At 40.4% G+C, this 14,663-nt stretch overlaps 1 long non-coding RNA gene across 1 annotated transcript; it reads right to left on the bottom strand.

The window, feature by feature from the left end:
- Positions 1-398: 398 nt before the first annotated feature.
- LOC146443919 (uncharacterized) lies at positions 399-5,342 on the bottom strand. The gene is made up of 3 exons (XR_014856118.1): positions 5,247-5,342; positions 4,490-4,607; positions 399-2,133 (listed from the first exon to the last, which is right to left on the bottom strand). It is a non-coding gene; the product is annotated as an uncharacterized LOC146443919 (long non-coding RNA).
- Positions 5,343-14,663: the final 9,321 nt, after the last annotated feature.

Raw genomic sequence — 14,663 nt, 5'->3', positions numbered from 1 at the left:
AGTGGGGCAAACTTCAATTTATTTAATTATTTTCAAGAGAGAAAGGGAAACAAGTTGTTGCTTAAGACTACAAAAATTACTGGCATTTAAAGAACCAGTCTCTTGTTTTAAAGGAATGAGGCATGTCTATTTGCATTCTAAGTTTCCTGTGTGATTCCATGTAACTTTGCTCATAAGTCAGGATCATGATTTTTTCTAAATAATAGTGCAATTAAAAAGAGAAATAATATATTAATAAAAACACTGGCTGTTGCTTAACAGACCTATGGAAAATGTAAGTATTTCATGTTTCTATTTTTATGTGGCTGTAAAAGTATTTGTGTTAGCAGACATTCCATTGCAGAGCACGCATGGTTTAATTTTCTAATTCTTAATATGTACTTTTAACAGAGCTGTACACATAGAAGGTTATCTCACTGCTGTAAAAGATTGATTAATGGGTTCACCAGTCTTGCAGCTGAAGTTAGTTGGCTGATGCCTCATGTGAATAGTTAAGCTTGTCCATAGTCTTTGAAGGTCTGCACATCTAAATAAAGTTACAGCCAAATGCTCATCCTGAAATGAGCCATGGCAGAACCAAACCTGCAGTGTCTGTGCAGGCAAATGAAGTTTGTTGTTGAAGGAGAGCTGACAGAAATACTTAGGGTTTTAACCCAAACTGTGCCACAGTGGAACCATTACCAACAGCCCAATAGCTTCTATTTCTGTGTACTTTCAGTGTTAACCCTTAATATAGAAATATAAGCACCTATTCACTGTGTAGAAGGGCAGCACCTGTTTGAGCTGCCAGGCACAGTTGGACAAACATTTTGAAACAAAATCTTTGCTCTGAACATGCAAACCTCTGCAGGCTGTGTGCTGTGCCAGTCCTGCAAGCTGTGACAAGCAGCCAAAGGTCCTGCACCCTCTGCTCAGATGGCCCCGGCTGCAGCAGCAGCAGCAGCAGCAGCAGCAGGATCCACCCCGGGGCGCAGCAATTAAAGGCAGACACAAAAGCCCAAATACCTCTTGTCAAATTCCACGGAACCTCTGAAGCCTTCAAAAAACTTAGGGGAAGGTCTGTGGCAAAGCAAAACAATGTTGTCCTCAGTATTGTAGTTCAAAAGAGGGAGAGCTTGTCAGAGAAAGGACATTTATGTGAGAAGCTGACATTTCTTTCTCTGCAGTCAATTGGTGTAACAAATCCAAATTGCTGTATCAGAGTCATGCTGGAGATGTCTCTTGGAAAGATTCTGAGGGGGTTTTAACCATGCAAACTCCTTCTCAGCATCAGAAATAACCTATAAATGTTTAATTCACAAGTAGTTTGCATCTAACTACTTAATCAACATTTAGGAATCCATCCTGACTTCCCTTTCTTTCTTTCTTACTGTTTTTCTAATATAGTCAAGGTGTATTTCTCAACAATAAGCCAGAAAATTCCAGAACATTTAAAACTGGGCAGGAAATAATGTAGAGCTAGGTAAGCATAGTGCAAGCCATTCAGAAACATTCCCACAAATTTTCTACTAGCTTATTAAGACTTTTTAAACTGCTGTTAATACTACTTCTAATCCAAATTTTACTTATAACTCCCTAATCTGTCTGAATAATAAAAATATGTTTTTGATATTTAACAGGTAGAAGGCCAGGCAAAAAGGTAAATCCATTAATCTGTTTTATGACACTAAGCATTGTGCTGTGACACAATTCTGATAATATTTCACACCTGTTGAATGTCCTGTAGATCTTCAGTTGCTTGATTCCAGTGGGGCACAGCAGTGAATCAAATGCTTAGAAAAAGCTGTGGCATAGACAAAAATGTAATTTCTTAATAGGTGGAATGCAAATTTAAAAGCAGGGACATATGGTCATACTTCATATGCAGTGTTTCAGAGTTTAATTAAACAATTTAGATTTGGGTGTGCAAGCTCTTGAAGAGTAAGATAACTCAGAAATTCTTTTGGTTTACTTCTGTGAGACCATTCATAGAAGTAACATTTGCTCACCCAGTTGTTTTCTGTCATGCCCCATCTTTAGGAAATTGTCATCAATATTTAAAAATACCCATTGACATCAGAATGTCTGCACTGCTTCAGACCCAGGCTCTGTCTTGGTCACATTTCTGTCTTCCTAGTGATCACGGTCTGACATCTAGGGAAAAAGAAGAGTAGAAAAAATTCACAAAGGATTCCTTTAAAATGTCCACCTCACTCTCCACCTATCCCAAGCCTGATGCTTTCTGTCTAAACAGTAACTCAAGGGTTTGTTCTTCCAAATGCTTGTGCAGTCTACTCTTAAAAGCCTATAAACATCTTGCATTCCCAGCACATGGGGCTTCCACAGCCCCTTGTGTGAAATTCACCTCCTTTTACTTGTCCTGACCCTGGTTCTGAGAGCATCTTGGTGTGGACCCTGCTTTTGTTCTCAGCATAGACAGTGAAAAACCTCAATCCATGTCCATCCTGGCAGTGCTACTTTTATTTTTATATCCTGTACTTTCTCAGTATTCTTTATTCCAGACTAAAGAGCCCTAGCCTGGAAGCCACTCCATATTTTCACCAGTCATGTTGCCATGTTGCAATTTCTATTATATTTTTGGAAGTAAAGAAACCAGAATTTCACCATTCAAAGTGTGGATGAAAGGTGAATACAACCAGGAGCATATCATTTTTGCCTCACCTCTGAATCTGGAGATCCATTTGCTATGTCTCTTAAAATAGGTAAAAGTTAAATTATGACAATAAATAAAGAATATTAGTTCAGTTTTTAAAATGTGATGCCTTTTGAGAGTATTTGAAACAGTCCAGCTCTGTTCCATAGAGGCAACTACAGGCTGTTCTATATCCACACCCTTTCTTAGAAAGTTCTAGTTTATACTTTCCTGAAAGCCCAGATAATTTTCTTTATATTAACAGCATCTATGTCACAGGGAAACCATTTATATTTCCATGTGTGTAGTCTAAGGAACAAAGCAACTCATTCAGCTCTACAAAATCAAGGAAATTGGTATAGTCACCTTACAGACTGGCAACTCATATCCTGAATGTCTTAGCAACACCCAGCAGCCCTTCCAAAGCCAGGATTTTGCCAATTTTCAATACCATTGAAATTACTTCTTCCCTGTGTAAGTTTGGGGTTTTTTTGGTTTTTTTTAGCATGAATTTCTGGCTTGGCTGTGACTTTTGCAGGCAATTTGGAACTCACAGCATAGCTCTTCCTGGCACAGAGATACCAGATTCCTCATGCAGCAGTTAAGGATGTGACAAATTTGATTTGTTTTGTAAGCAATTAAAATATTTATAGCTGAGTTTGCTTAAACAGCGTCATCTCTTAAAATATTATTCCTGGATTCTCCTTGGAGAAAATCCTTGGTGGACTTGCAAGAGACATATTTGGTACATGATCTTTTTCCATAAACAAAGAAACATGGAAAGGTCTGGAACAAACAAGTTAACAAATACACTAACTAATAATAACTTTTTAATTAAGGAAGCTCGATATTATTCATCAGTTAGCACAGTCAGCATTATCCGTTCCGTAAAACTCCAGAGAAGAATGGTGACATTTTCCAGTCAATCCCAGGGATACAAAATAATATATTAAATAAAAATACCCTTTTTTTTCCCAGACATCTTATTCTTAGTACATTTATTTGATCTCTTCTTACACTGTTTCAGGAGCGATCATATACTTTTTGCTTCTTAGCAAAGATTCTCTGCAGATTCTTTGCTAAATCCATTGTTTTTTTCACATTATCCTGAGACATGGGAGATCATCTCTATGTTGCAAGCTTAACCACAGTCTGTCTTCTTACTCAACATTTACTTCCTGCTTGGCTTTGCTATACAGTGATCAAGTGCAGCTTTTCTGTCTGACATAAAGCTCTCAAAATAAATTAAGGAAAAAAGAAACTGGAACAAGATATAAACAAAATGATGCAACTTGCTGTTACACTGTGTTCCCTGTTTTTCAACCCTAATGCATCTATTTTAGGGCCTGATACTGAAGTCCCAGGAGCTATCCCAGTGAACACAGCTTCTGGAAGAGCCTAGGGAGAGGATGTTCTTGCTTGGAGGGGATGGCTGGCATTACAGCACCGTGTAGCTGATGCAGGAGAAGCAAGGGCAGCAAAACAGGCACAGGAGGCACAGAGACTGAACCACCTGATTGGATTTGGAGCTCTCCTAAACTTTCACAAAATTCAAAGGACCATGAATCTGGGAAAGAAGGAGGTGATGGTGATGAAATGCCAAGGTTTAGGCAAGTGCTTTGGTTATTTAATTTCTTCTGCCCTGTTCTCCCACTACTCTCCACTTCAGTGGAATAATTGAAAGCCTGAAAAACTCCATCCTAAATACACAGAGATGCAACCCCTGCTCTGCTGTGTTCTTGATTTACATCTCCAATCCTCTCTCTCAGTCTTCCAGCTCCATTCCCTAGAGCCTTCCCAGTTCCCTAAATTGGCTTAGCAGTACCTGACTGTTCCTACTGCATTTCCCCAACCCACCAACAGCTTGCCAAGGTTCTCCTTTGTTTCCTGGGTGTGTGAAGCATGTCCTTGTGATGTCTTTCATCACTGGCTCTTCCTTACTGAACAGGATAAGGGGTATTTTCCTTGATGTTTGCTGTTTCATAACAGGAGAAGTCTCTTCCAGATTTGTAACACCAATCTGATCTCCAGTGACAAAGTTGCAGAAAGGACTTTTCTCCAACCTAGAGAGCAGCCAGTAAACTTTGGTTCTGCTACACAAAGAGAGAGAGAAAACTCTTTGCAGAACCAGAGCTGGCAGCTCTTGAGGTCTGGGTATTTCTCACGCATCAATGAAATGCAGTAAAAATGTTCAGGGATAAAGAAATTATAGTTTTGAGTTTGGCAAAGGTCAGTTCTGAAATGAGCTGGCTTTGCAAATTGGCTTAGCTACCATTAGCACCTAATGTGAAGTAGGAGATTCTAGGCAAAACATTTCAAAATCAAGTGTAATTCTCATTTGAAATGGGGCATTAAGATCTGGTTTCCCCATGTCTTACACAATCACTGTAAATATACAGAAAATGAATCCATTTTTTAGGAGGAGATGGATTGTTCTGTTGGTGAAGTCTTGATAAACTATCAAGAGTCATTTCTCAGTTGACAGAAATTGTATGGGGTCCCTGCCCTTTCATGTGTCCTACTTACAAACACATCCACACCCAGTGTATAATTAAATCTGGCACATGAAGATGTCTAATATTGAATAAAGGCCTAACCCAGCATAATCACTTACATTCTGAAGTTCTAATGTCAAGAAAGAACAAGTAACTTCTCCCATTCATCCCAGAAGTGACCCTCTGGAGATTTCCAGATGAAGCACTAACAACTCTGACAGCTTCACAGCAGCTTTAGCATTCCAGCAATGGTTTTCAGAGGTTACTAAGGAGATGACCTGGTCAACCATTGCATTTATAGGTCAAGCCTGTGTGAAATTGAGACAATCACCCTGGGAAGACAAACCTAATAAATATGATGACATTGTGGAAGCTCACCTGAGTTGCAGGCAGAGTTTGTAGTAATACCAACATCTGCCCAATTTAGCCTAGAAATTTCTTTAGGCAGTGTTTTGTGCCACTTTTTGTAGTTTAAAAAAAAAAAAAGTAAACATGCTGTAGTTTCCTTTTTGCTCCCTGTTTTTGCAAAACTTATTTTTGTTGTCCTCCTTTTTGCCTACCAAGGTAATTGCAAGCATAAATTCTGTAACTAGCCTTTTCACTTTTAATATACCACAACTGCACCCTGGAATATAATGATGTAAGCACAGTCTCCATCTGCAGAAGAGAAGAAAGCAATTGAAGCTAACAAAATAGCTACAAACTTAATGCAGCCTCACACTTGTTTAGACTACTAATGAGGGAGAGCAGGGAAAGGAAAACAATTCAGTTCCATTCCAGTTATCTTGTGGGCTTGGATCTTTAAATGAAAATAATCCAATTAATTGTCCCAGCATGAAGTAAACAGTTGGGTCTGATAAAAACGAGGCAGACCCCTAAAGAAAAAAATGTATGTTTAAGGTCTTCATTTAAGCCAACAAAAGATCTCTTGGTTCCCATGGACTCATTCCAGAGCCTTCTGTGCATTGTCTCTGAATGGGTACAATGTCAAAGAGAGGTAGAGCAGGCAGCTGGGGCACCTTAGCAGGACCAGTTGGACCAGTTGTGTAATGCTGGATCTCTCTGACTGTCCAGTGGGATGGAATTCTTCCAGAGCCCTCAGAGCGCTGTGCACCAATGGAAGCAGAGCAAGTAATTAGGCCTGCAGTGCTCAAGCCTGCTGTGGAGAAAGGCCACAGGGGGCCCAGGGAAGAAAAGCTTTTTAAAATAGCATCAAACATCAAATACACATAACTCTGTTCTTACCCTCCCAGTTAACAGTCAAGGATCTGCCACATGTTTCAAAAATTACTGCGATTCACAAGCATGGGCAATAAGCTGCCAGTAGGGTGTCAGTGAAGCTGGAGCTGCCAAAGCCATTTCTCAGTCTCTCCAAAGGGAACAGAATGTTAATCAATGTACTCATTTTTCTTCTTCCACTGTAATTAGCCATGCATGGCCACAGCTTGATCACCTGAGTTAACACAAAACTGTGGAAAAAATCAGTGTACTCAGAAGGATTTCTGACAAAGGAGAGTAGCTATGGAAGGATGAGAAGCAGTCAAATATCTGGCCTGGTTTTGTGAGGGTCAGAGCAAACAATCTGATGGGAGGGAGTGCCTACAAAAAGGTGTAAGCATGGACAAAAACTCCCTCAGGTTTCTTGTGATTTAACTAGTCTCCTGGCTCCCTGGGACAGCAGTGTTCCTTAGTAAAAAACATAGCTCCAAGGCTATTTCCAAAGAGATTGCATATATTAGAGTTGTTCCACTAGCCGGAAATTTTTCATCAGCTGAACTAACTAGGAATCTCTACTCTTTAATGAGACTCCTGTCCTTCTCCTTCCAGAGGAGTTGTGGCTGTCACACCCCTGGCAGTGCCAAAGGCCAGGCTGGATGTGGCTCTGAGCAATCTGGGGTAGTGCAAGGTGTCCCTGCCCATGGCAGGGGCCTCAGAATGTGGTGGTCTTTAAGGTCCCTTCCAACCCAAGCTATTCTGTGATTCTTTTCCATATAGAGGTGGAGGAGTGACCCATGGAACAACTGTAAAATCACAACTGAAGCCTTTGTTTCTGCACCTTAAGTGTTGTATGCTAAGAAAACATCATGGCAGTGAATATGGAGAAGAAAAATGTATCAAAAGCAAACAGCAGCCAAATTTGTCAGAGAAGCTGGAGAAATTTCTCATCAGAAGAAAGTATTTCAGAAATGAACAACTGGTCAAATGTTTGAAGGGAGAAAAGAATATCTTAACTTACTTTTCATAAATGTTTGTTGTGATAAATAAGATCTGTAGGTGTCACCAACAAGATAAAAACGTGAAACATGGCAGAAGTACCACCACATCACTTGTTTACCTTCTGAATTACCTTCCAGATCTGTCTGTGCCTGTGAACCTGGAGCACAGCAGCACTGGCTGGCAGGGACTCTGCAACTTTTTATGTCCTCACACCCACTTGTACTGGGCCTACCACCAACTCTACAATAGGTTGTCTTCTCTAGCACAGTCCTGAAAACCTCCAAGGACATCTACTCCAGTGTTTTTCTATCCTCCCCCCAAAAACATGTGCTCATGTCCAATCTGGACTACCCAGAACAGTTTGTGGCCTCCACATCTTCAAATACCATCTTACAGTGCTGAGGAGAATTTGGCTCTCCTTTGGCTTGGCATTTTTGTAGCTTCTCTCTAAGTAGTTTTGTTTTCTCTTTAATTCATCATTTTAAAATAATTATGCTACTTTATAGGATGCCAAAACCACTATGTGATCCTTTTTGTAACTGGCAGTGGGAAATGGGTCTCTGCACAAGTAGTATTTGCTTATCATGTGGCTGTTTGCAGGAGTAGCACACCAAGTGAGGACAAAGGACATCAGTCAGAGAGAGGAGAGTAGGATAAGGAGACCCAGTGACATTTATTTTTCTTTAGGTTCAAATGCCTTCTTTTCATTTTGAAGCATTTGTATTCTATGTTACAAACCTATTAATCTGCTGGTAAACATTTAAACCTCACAGTTGGGACTCTGAGTTGCTTCTGCAGGTGATAATCCCCAGTCAGCAGTGGCCATCAAGAGGTGATGCTTCTTTATTATTTCCAGAAAGTGGCATTGACTGTAATCTCTAATAGTCCTGAGCATGTCGGAAAACTCCTTTTTCCCATGTATTCCAATGGATTCTGTAAGAGTCACACTGCTCTCAGCTTCTGTGATCACCTGGAAGCTTTTTGGAGAGGTCTAGGGCTGGTGCAATGTATTCCTGTTGAACCACCTGGCTGAGAGATCTTCTTTTCCCCTAAAAGTTGTACTGGAGCCTGAGTTTAGAGCTCTTGATGGCACACTAAATGGTGCATAGATTTAGGCAGGTCTTTTATAGCCTTTTATTGACAATTGGAGGTTTTCTGGCAATGGCATGGTGGCACTGAACTGCTGTCAATGTGTTTCTTAGGCTGCCCGTGAGGGTGGTTTTGGTCTCATCAAGTCTCATCTGATTTTGCTTTTTTAGATGATTTTTTGTTAGACAACATCAGTTGCTGACAAAACAGGCACAAAACATACTTTGCAATAAGCAGGTATTTAGGTGAAACATTTTGTGAAAGTGGAGATTTGGGGTGGTTTGGGCAAAATCCAAAGCTGTGACTTTCTACACTAAGTTCAGGTGTAGTAATAGAAGTTTCATCACAAGAGATGCTAATCAGAGTGTTCTGCTTGTTCCTCTCCTCTCTGGAAGGACCTATTTTACTAAAATCATGTTAAAATAATTCCTTACAGTCCTCTACAAAATATTGGTGAAACTGAACTCTGCAACCACATCTACTTTCCCCTCACTCAAGAAAAAATTTATTTCAAGCAAGTTTTTTATGCTTCTAGTGTTCTGGCTCGTCAGACTAAGCCACAGCATTAATTTTAGCCAGGTGATCACTACATTTGTGCTTTTTGGAACTTGCTCTTTTATACCCAATCTTCATTTGATTTCAAATTCACATGCTGTATATTAAGTATGAAATTATTGGTCTACCAGCTACGTGAACAGAGCTAATCCTGTCAAAGAACAAACGATCACCACTTTATAAATAATTGTCTGCAGCCAGGTCCAGGATTTCTTTACTTTTCTTGATTAGATAAAAAGATGAAAAGCTGCTTCTGTTGCCAGTAAGAATCACATTTTGCTAGCTTGACTTTTAAAAATATTATGACGTTGCACAACTAAACCCAAGAAGGCAGAGCTTTTGCCTTTGTGTTATTACCTTGTCCAACTGTGCCATTCCTCTTTCCAACAACTATTTTGAATTTAGCAGAATTGCAAATAAAAAGAAAAAACACTTAAGAACTCCTGAAAATAGAACATTCACCAAGGAATAATTCCTAAGTTACCTACTGATAAAGCTACTTCATGCTTCCAGTGTTACCACATCTGGTCCAGCAATTTTGACTTATCTAGTGGTAAAACTTCCTGGTTTTGTTTTAAATGGCTGCAATTTCTTCCCCTTATGTCTAAAGCACCAGGCAATGCTTTCTGTGAGGCAGAGCAAGTGGCCAAATGCACCAGTTCCTCATGGAGCAGTGGCAAGTCGCTTTTAGTTCAGTAACTCCAGAGTTGTTACATCCTCTCCAGACAGGGACTTACCTCATGGAGCAGATAGATACAAGCACTGATAAAACAGGGCAAATAGCTGGAGATCTGCAAGATTAAGGTGTTATTTGTAAAATTACATCAGCTGTAACCAGGAGAGGTTCCCAGAGACTGGGTGGCTGCTGTGACATGAAGCAGGTGACATATTTCTGCTGCTCTTGCCTGTTGTAATGGTGCTCTGAGGTGTGTAGCAACATCAGTGATGCAATCAGGAATAAAAACAACAAATGCATCTCAATTAAAAATTTCAACCAAGGCTACACCCCTTTGCTTGTGCAAATTGCATCCCACCCTTCTTAAAGTGACACCTCAGAACTAGTCTGGAGATCTGCCAGGACAGGGAGTTATTAGATAGCTCCTGAATGTGAGCACTTGACAGAAGTTCAAGCTATTGCAAGATTTAAAACAGGCACTAAAACTCTCAATTCAGTTTCTTGAGATCTCTTAAAATCACTATCTTCAGCAAGACTCCTGATTGATGCCAAAACAAGATCTCTCTTCAGGTAAAGTATTAAGAGGAGCAGGCACCATCCACACCATTGTCAATGGCAGAGCATGGCAGCACTAACCCAGTTCCAGTTTACAGCTGAAGCTCAGTCCTACAGTGTTAAAGTCAAGGGATGCTGCTCTTCCAATCTGTTGTCACTTCTCCCTTCCAATTCCTGCAGCAAGGTTGTTCCCTTCTGGCATTACCTGAGGGATGAAGCTTCCCTGACTTCTGTGCACGTGTGAGGTTATGGCTTTAGGGAGAGAGCTGAGGGCAGCACCCACATCACTTGTACATTGTCTCTTCTCTCTCTTTAATTCATGGGCTTGATCTCCACAATCTCTCTTCTTTCAGTTGTTTCTTAGAGTGGAAAGGACTCTGTTAACATTCCACCTGTCTTCTCCTGTGTGCATTCTAATGATGATATTTTAATTAAAAATACAGAGAAGGACTATGTCGTAAGGAAAATTGACCAGTAGAATGACTAGAGGGAGAAAGAGCAAGCCAAATTGCAGATCTTGATGAGCTGAGGTGCTTGATATAAAGGGAATTAGAAATGCAATAAGTCATTGGTGATTTTTACGTAATATCTATCTTGCCAACAGCAGGTGATTTATGTTGCACTCAATGCCAGTCCTATAAACACACAGCAAAAGGAACTTTTCAAACTTTACCTGGCTGTGGGAAGAAACACGACCAGCATTAAGGAAATTAGCAGGTGTTTTCAGAAGCTGTGCTAAGGGACAATCTCCTTCTTTTAGAATGCATGTGTGTGCATCTGTGTGTGTTCATGTGTATTTGAAGGAATCAGCCTTTGCAAGAAAAAGTCCATCCAAAACCCGGTGCTGGTGGAATGAAGTTTGACTCACACTCCTTAGGAAGGGTGGAGTGTGTGGATTCAGACCTGGCCCTTTGGTTTATGTATTTCTCCATTTGGTTTTATTGTATGAGTCACAAAGTACCTAAAAATTTACACATGGAAAAGACTGAGAAATAGCACATCTTTTTTTATGATCAACTAGACCAATTTACCATCCCAGACAGGAAAGTCAGTAAAAGAAAATTAAAAATCTAACCTTTTACTGAAACTACTTCATGTATTTCTTCATTCAATTAGGAAATATGAACTGTTCTAGGAACCACCAAGAAACATTAAGTCATTTGCAAAGAAACATTAAGTCATTTGTAGAAAGCCGAGATTATTACATCATCTGTCTGAACACAGATTTATTGCTCCTAAAATTCTGTGCTGCAGAAACACAGCATCAATAAATCATTTACCTTGTCAATGGCTTTAATAAGAGAAGGAACAGGCTGGAAATTTTTCAGGATGCAGTGATACTCTAAAAGATGATCTGAGACTGGAGTGTTATTGCCATTAGGAGTAACAATATTAATTTATCTCAAAGGGAAGGTCAGGAGCATATCTGCATTACAAAAATAGAAAAAAAGACCTGAAAATTCTGCTTTGTGTCATCCTTCCTGGATGTTGCCACCCCTCTGGCTGCCAAAATTGCTCATGAGGGTACAGATGAGTGTTCCTCACTCACACTAGTGGAAGTGAGTGGGATCACCACCCAGACTCTGCTGTGGATAACAAGCGTGGGCAGAGCTGGTTGGGTGGCAAATAACCTCCAGCTTGTGCCAAAAGGCACCAGACTGGGAAGATTATTTATGCCCAAATATCTGTGATGCATTTGCAAGTGGAACTACCATCTAAATTCTAAATACTGTTGGTTAAGTGGGCTGAGCTCTTCACACAATTGAGGAACTGCAGTTTATAATGTGGCCTGTCTTTACCAGGCGAGATTTTAAATTATTTGCTGTTCTCCAGACTGTTGCTGTGTTTAAGGTAGTTACAGTGTAATTTGCAAAACTACAGGACTGTAATTTTAAGGTTGGTAGGATGGGAGCTGGCACGACTGAGGCAGTACTAACTCACCTATGTTCTCATATGTACTTTCCATTTCTTGCTTTTATACTACCTCTTGACATTTTGTAATCCTTTCGAGCATTCTCTTACTGATTGGGGATTTTGCTCCAGAAATTGAGTCCTTTATGTAATTTTAAAGAAGGCTGAATAGCCAATAGTACCAGTGGTTTTTCTCTATGTGATACTTCTGCTTTGCATTATACTTATTAAAAATATACCCTACATTTAACTTTACTTAAATTGTTTTCCTAGAACTTTTAATTCTGCAGTCCCTCCAATATAGTTTACATTTCTGATCTTCTTTATTGTCTGAGTGTTTAGCAACCACAGTCAAATATCCCTCAGTTTCATGCCAAAAAGACTTAAAAACCCCTTCAAAAATAAATAGAATATGGTCCAAAAGAAATCTCCAGTAAGGAGCTGAGAACAAGCCTTGCTATTTCTAGTGTCAAGCTATTTCACATCTGCTTTTCCATCAGAAGAGAAACTAAAATGAAAACACCCAGCATCTTTCCCGTTTGCAGGTTGTCTTTAGAAAGGAGCTCAGGGCTGGGATGAGTTGAGTGGCCCTGGATTTATTGATCTCGCCTCAGTTGTCGCCTGTCAGCTATAAAAGCTCTTAATGTACGAGAGGGAAATGCTTCAAATGAGACATGGGAATTTTATAGCAAGAAAATGGCTTTAACGGAACCTCAGGAGTTGGATCATTAAGCATCAGTCTCAATGCAGAGGTCACAGTAATAAACTAATAATTCCTCCTATTTTTTGCTACATCAGAGCTGAGGGGTGGAAGCTGCATGACTAAGGATTTATAAACCCAACAGAAATCTCATGGTGACTGCAGTATTTAAGCTAAAGAAGGAATTTGTGCTGCCTGTTCATAGTCACAGACTCTCAGTTTCTTGCTCTGTTTCAGGTGTTAGAAAAAGTGAAGCTGTGAACATGGGATTTGTAAAATTTTTCTGTCTGCTTCACAAGCTCTGTGGGACAGCAGCCCATGGGCAACCCACACAACCCATTAATGGGTTTATGCACTGCAGGATATGGACATTGGGAAATGAGATTCTGAGAAAGCAGCCAGTTAAGCAGGAAACTCCCAAACCTGCCAGAAGGAAATGCAGAGAAGGATGCCCAAGGTGAGTGCTCAAAGTTGGTGCAGAGATTAAGCAGGTGATTCTCTGTGTGCTTCTCCCTCTGCATAAACTCACTCTTTGAGTCTGGTGCCTAATCCAGGTGAGCTCCTGCCATATTAAGGAAAAAGCCCAAACCCAAAGATAAATTGCATCTTATTTCAGCTGCATGTTAAGACAGTTGTTAAGGCAGATACACACTTTAAAAACACAGATTTACTTTTTTGCCTTGTGGCTGTAAAAATAAGTCTCCTAATGCCAATCCTGTGTGTGTTTTAGCCTCAGCCTCTCTTGGTTTCTATCATTGGGGCCACTTCCATTCGTATCCTGTCAGCTCAGGATTTGGGTCCTGAGCCTGGTTCATGCAAAGTCCCATTTATTGGCTGCAACTTAGGATCTGTGTTCCCACCTGTGACAGGCTTTTTGTGACCAAATATTTATCAAAGGCAGGTAAAGCACATATGTCATCCTGTGTGTGGTTCAGGGCTTGATTTAATTGTTTTCCTGGAATCAGAGCTAAGCAAGCCAGAGCCAGTTTTGTCATGCAGATGCCTCAGGGCTAAAGTGCAGGTTGAGCACTCCTGTATTTCTTTACTGTAACAAGTAAATACAGGTGTCCCAGGAATTTTTCAGTGCAGAAGGAAGGACCCAGGGCCCCTGCAAGCAAGTGGGGAAAGCTCCCTCAGCAAGCTTTGCTCTTGTCTGGGTTCTCTGTTCAAAGCATTTCATGGGAGGTGTTTCATGGATGAGCACTGGCTCCAGTTCTGGTCCCAGCAGATCAGCAAATCCCACATGGAGCAATGCAAACCTATTGCACATGATCTTACCCAAAATAAAAGCAGGTGTGTTTAAAACCTGCACTTTTCAGACTTGGAGGCTGAAGAGCATTCCCATCAAACACAAAATTCCAGTAGACAGAGGAGATGCTTCAGGAAGCATGAAGGCCTCAGGAGGTAACAGAATTTGACTGGGCTGATGAGCTCACCAAAACATGGTGCTTCCAGTATTTGAAAGCTGATTCTTGAAAAAAAAAATCTGTATCAGGGAAAAACAAAATGACTAGATGGATCTTCTGGGCCCTTATGAGTGTTATAAAAAAATTATAGCTTCTTGTGGATTGCTGGCTCATGGTTTGGGATGAAATCTTTAATGGGAGGATGCATGTTCACTAAGATACAGTGGCACTGAGAAGCCAATACCTTTTCTGCAAGGGTGTGAACTCCCAGCAGAGCTTACTCTTTGCTTTATTCTGGTTTTTGGAGTGCTGTAGTTTACCAGCACAGGTCTTTCATGCACTTTATTCTTCTTGACGGGATTTTTGGGGTTACCAAGTACTCCACATAGGGTCAGGCATTCCTGTGATCTCAAAAAATCAGCTGAAT

This window comes from Lichenostomus cassidix, chromosome 1Aa, assembly GCF_008360975.1.
Source record: "Lichenostomus cassidix isolate B80296 chromosome 1Aa, HeHo_3.0, whole genome shotgun sequence".
NCBI lineage: Eukaryota > Metazoa > Chordata > Aves > Passeriformes > Meliphagidae > Lichenostomus > Lichenostomus cassidix.
The sequence above is the reverse complement of the archived record's forward strand: the minus strand, read 5'-3'. Positions and strand labels throughout refer to the sequence as shown.